The 5452-nt window shown below is 42.9% G+C and overlaps 1 long non-coding RNA gene across 1 annotated transcript; it reads right to left on the bottom strand.

Moving 5' to 3' along the window:
* Positions 1-1122: 1122 nt before the first annotated feature.
* Positions 1123-4247, bottom strand: LOC106819813. The gene is made up of 3 exons (XR_001395501.1): positions 4062-4247; positions 3471-3569; positions 1123-2222 (listed from the first exon to the last, which is right to left on the bottom strand). It is a non-coding gene; the product is annotated as an uncharacterized LOC106819813 (long non-coding RNA).
* Positions 4248-5452: the final 1205 nt, after the last annotated feature.

Genomic DNA, 5452 nt, shown 5'->3' with positions numbered 1-5452 from the left:
TCTAGATCTAGAACTATAGCCCTTCACTCTGTCACAGACAGCTCTAGAGCTATAGCCCTTCGCTCTGCCACAGACAGATCTAGAGCTATAGCCCTTCGCTCTGTCACAGACAGCTCTAGAGCTATAACCCTTCGCTCTGCCACAGACAGCTCTAGAACTATAGCCCTTCACTCTGTCACAGACAGATCTAGAGCTATAACCCTTCACTCTGTCACAGACAGCTCTAGAGCTATAACCCTTCGCTCTGTCACAGACAGCTCTAGAGCTATAGCCCTTCACTCTGTCACAGACAGCNGCCACATACATATAATAAAATTGGGGGAATTTTTTTTAAAGAAAATGTAAACAAATACAATTAAAAATTTAAATAAAAAATAAATTAAATAAAAAATAAAAAAAATAAAAAAAATTGTGATTTAAAAAAAAATTGGTCATTCACTCTACCCCTCTTACTAATAACCGTAGGACCAACGACCCGTAGGACCAACGACCCGTAGGACCAACGACCCGTAGGACCAACGACCCGTAGGACCAACGACCCGTAGGACTATAGATCGGTTCCCGCCTATTGTGACTGCAGGCGCAGTTTACAGGTTACACGTAATTATCATAACTAATGTAGGCATAGCGATGTGACATATATCATGGGTATAATGTCAGAAGGAAATGGCCGTACTGCGCAGCATGGGGAAAGGTTTGTTGAGGTTAGAAGAGAGATTAGTCATGCCGTCAGCCATATATAGAACCCGGTAAAAGGTCCTACTGTTGTAGCATTCGTTCATGATACGTAAAACAAGTTCTCTGGATCGCATATTGGTGAGAAAATATGATTTACGGAACAGAAGTTATTGTACGCTGCGTATTGTGTGTATTTTGCCGCTCCTTATTTTTCTGGCGATATAGAACAACTAGCTGCGTGTGATATATAACAATAAATATAATAATAAATAATAATAATAAATAAATAAAAATAATATAAACAACAATATGTGAATAGTTAACTAAACTAAGCGTCTAGACGCGGTTTTTGAGTTGGGATGTTCTCCATGTAGCATGGGCACGCTACTGTCATGTACTTGTAGGATTATTTTCCAACATATATATACAATCATAACATATATATAGGCCATTGTTCACGTTATCATCTATATAGGTTTTCACATTTCATACGTTACAAATTACATTGCACTAGTTACACGGGTTGGGCATCTATAACAAGCGGGACAGCCCTACAAAACACATTATTCATGCACGGACGAATAATTTTTTACCATAGAACTAGAAATAGAAGTTCTATGGGTTTCACACGTGCGTGTTCACTACCGACATCTACCGGTAACAACACGAACGTATTTTGACGGTCAACTTATTCGCTAAAAACACGCTAATCGAATCCTTGGTTCTTATAAACGTCCAAAGAGACTATATGAGTTATAGCAGGTCTACAAGGAGAAGAAGTGTCCGCGAAGATAAACTGCTTATTCTATTTATATGCACATGAGAACAAAGTAATTAAGTGGCAATTAATGTGCTACAGCTACACAGCTATACAGCTAGGCAGACACCCAGACTAGATAACACGCAGGAATTCAATCTAGATCAAGAGTACATAATAGCGATCTCTATCATATACTCTTGATCTAGATGCATATGTAAAATGCTGCCACTGCCGTGTGCAATAATCGGTGATGATCGACGCTCGCGTCAACTCTATCCCCCCAAACATACCAAACCCTCCCCTATATTAACAGACCCGTAATCCTCCCTCTCAAGCACGGCAGATAACGATCGCCGTAACAGTCTACGTGGGTTATATCTTGGAGTAATTATTCTGACTGATCATTCTGGCTGACAGAATGATTACTTCAAGGTTATATCTAGATCTACTACGTGGAGTTCACAGACAATTCTCGAATCACAGCTAGTCTACGGCGTCTAACGATAAACGCACTAGCAAGCAAAGCTACCTTAACGATTGAACGCTGGCGGTTTACTAACGAGTTTTCGATCCCCGCCACCATACTCTGATAAAATCGAATGGCGTGCTCAAATTTCTGTGCCTGGATTCTCTTGCGTGTCTGATTGCAAAACCTCCTCCAAGAGCCAGAAGGTGACGAGTTGGCCTTTACCTTTCATATCCACCAATCCCCTCTCGCTTATTTGAAAGCAACCAAACGTATCTAGGATTTCCTTGGTCTCTGAGCTGATGTGAATCTTTAGAGCTGCAATGCGCGAAGAAAATAATTGTCACTCGTTTAATCAGCGTGTTAGAACGATCTAGTTTTTATATAAAAATAGATTTAGCAAAATAATAACGACAATTGGAACGCGGCGACTGCACTGCGGATCAACACGGGGTGCGCATCCAAGTTCGCTGGTTTCCTGAGCATAACAATACCAGACGCGTGTTGTATAACAAGTTGAGTACGTAAGAATATAAATTATGCGTGTACGATCATGATCAGAAGTAGATATTAGGCGCGTTCACACCGGCGGGAATTAGCGAGATGCAAATCTCAGTTTTTGCATCGCGATCGAAATCTCGAGATTTTTACAAGTGTGAACGCAAAAATCTCACTACATATCGCGATCAGCATCGCGCTGCAAATCGCACTTTTGACTGCGATTATTTGGGAATTAGCGCGATTAATTGCACCGTGACGTGTGTGTGAACGCTCGCGCAAATAATCCCGGTATGTTTACGTAAATACGTGCAGACATAGAGTAGCATACGTTAACGTAACAGAGCTAGAGTAGCATACGTTAACGTAACATAGCTAGAGTAGCATACGTTAACGTAACAGAGCTAGACTACTACCAACGACTGCACTGCCGTGTACGTGGAATCGAACACCGAACTCGAATCCCGGTAGTACATAATTCGCACGCGCGCGACCGGAAGGGTTATATTCCGGCTTGATATCAGGCATGCGCAGTTCGATTATTAGAATTATCCCGCTCGGCGATTAGCGAGATATTTCCGCCTGTGTGAACAACGACACAATTATCTCGGTATTTCCATCGCGATTAGCATCGCGGGTTTTCTCGTGTGTGAACACGCCTTATAGGGAATTCTGATGATGATCCTATTATTAACCCTAGTGACGTCTGCGAGAACCCGTGATATGTTTACGTCGAACGAGTACGGTGGCGGCTGCGGCGTCACTAGGGTACGTTGGTGTCACACGGTGCGGTAACTCATGGTGTCACCCCCATGGACCTCCTCCCGTACCAGACCATACAGAATCCTTAGTAATGTTTTTTTGTACTAATGTTACTGGTAAATCGTAACTCCCGTATATCACTAAATGTAATGGCAATACTGAGTAGTGACATAAACAACTAGCAAAATTAAAATCACCCCTGATTAAAAAATACCCTCTGATAGTGTCACCCGGTGCGTCCCCCCCCCCGCACCCCCATTATGACGCCACTGGTGGCGGAGATGGCGGAGATAAATGTGTACTCACGTAATGAATTCGATTCCATTCGCGATGCGGTGTTTACGGTGTCTCCGAAGAGGCAATAACGTGGCATTGTCAGCCCAACAACTCCTGCGACACAACTACCTGCGAAACGAGCAGAAATTTAGACGAGTAATGTATCGCGAGCGTCAAATTTTAGTAGCAGACGAGTCGAATATTTCAACATGCGAAAAATTTAATTAAAAACATTCTTTCGTTATTTCATTGCTGTCTACACACTCGCGCTGTTCGGTTCACAATTGACTTCTTATCTGACCTTAATTTTAATTTTTTTTAATGACCTTAATGAGAACAACGTGATGAATGATGACGTTAATCACAAAGCATAAACAAATTTATACAAATTCAACACCGCTACGAATATGTCTTCCCCAGAATATACTGCGCATCTTTTTGCTGCTGCAGCTGCGGTTACGTACATAAGCTGTTGCTATTATTGCTTAATATATAAATGGTTTCCATGACTCCTACATATCCGCTGGCGGCAACTCTTTATACGTAACGGAAATGTTCTTATGAGATCGTACGAGAAATAATCCCTTAAACGATAATACGGGAAGAAGCAAAAACATGTACCGCCAGTCGTAAGTCCGTCCGTTGTCCGTACATCCGATTATATATAGTATAAGCGCATTTCGGTGTAGCACCTAGCAGAGATCGAGCGTAAGATCTGTAGTAATTAGACGAATGTCACCTTATAGCACGAAGCCTTGTGCTAAGGTAGCATGGTACGTGATCATACGAAGCGTTGTGCTAAGGTAGCATGGTACGTGATCATACGAAGCCTTGTGCTAAGGTAGCATGGTACGTGATCATACGAAGCACTGTGCTAAGGACCATGTTACGTGATCATACGAAGCGTTGTGCTAAGGTAGCATGGTACGTGATCATACGAAGCGTTGTGCTAAGGTAGCATGGTACGTGATCATACGAAGCGTTGTTCTATGATTAGTCATCACGTGACGTACACGAATACCAAGCTGCATGCAGTGCCGCCTCCGTACAACTCAGGATACCAGTATATATAGAGAATAAGAAGTATAAGAATTTACACCGGCAGATTCGGTGACAGGGCCTGGCCTCGGGTGCATACTAATCACTCACCCGCCTCATTAGTGTCAAGGCAGTAGGACAGTGGTCACTCGATCCCACAGCCAGTCCCTGTCAACGAATCTGCCGGTGTAAAGTCTTATAAATAAGTATGGCTAAATTAGCTTCGTTACAAGTCCATGATATGTGTTGCGTGCAAGCTCCCGACCAGCTCAATCTAGCAATCCGCAAGACTGTGCGGCGACCTCATCGAACTCTAGCATCCCAACCCACACTAATAACCCTGCATGCAAAGCCCTGCAAAACCGGACCTGTGTAATCTCATTGAACACTAGCAGACTAGCACCCCAACCCACGCTGATAAATCTGCCTGCAACACCCTGTAAAACCGGGTTTGCACAATCATATCGAACTCTAGCACCCCAACACGCGCTGGTAAACCTGTCTGCAAAACCGGGATCTACTTACTGCTAATATAGATTACTATAATAACACTATCGTATGTACAACCTATCGATGTAAAATCGGTAGATTGCGCATATCGGTAACACGTGTTCGCAATTCTGACTATCAGTTAGGCCGGCGGCAAGAGATTGTAGGTAATATTGCTATTTTTAGTGCAAGTCGCGGAACCCTCTATCTAATATATATTTGAGTTCGTATGTATGTATGTATCTATGTATCTCCCCTATAGGCGGCCAAACCACCCAAGCGATCTGGATGCAATTTTCACAGGGCCATCTCTTATACCTGGGGAGTGTTCGTAGCTGGAAAAAACCTGCCAATCCGTCAAACTCGCCGAAAAATCCGTGAAAAACCCCTCAATTCGTGAATTTTCACACATTGTCAGCACTGACTGTACAATGCTGCCACACAGAGAAAAAATCGATCACTCATTCCATCAGCTGCCGAAACCG

The sequence above is a fragment of the Priapulus caudatus genome, unplaced genomic scaffold (assembly GCF_000485595.1).
Source record: "Priapulus caudatus unplaced genomic scaffold, Priapulus_caudatus-5.0.1 Scaffold4591, whole genome shotgun sequence".
Taxonomy (NCBI): Eukaryota; Metazoa; Priapulida; class Priapulimorpha; order Priapulimorphida; family Priapulidae; genus Priapulus; species Priapulus caudatus.
The sequence above is the reverse complement of the archived record's forward strand: the minus strand, read 5'-3'. Positions and strand labels throughout refer to the sequence as shown.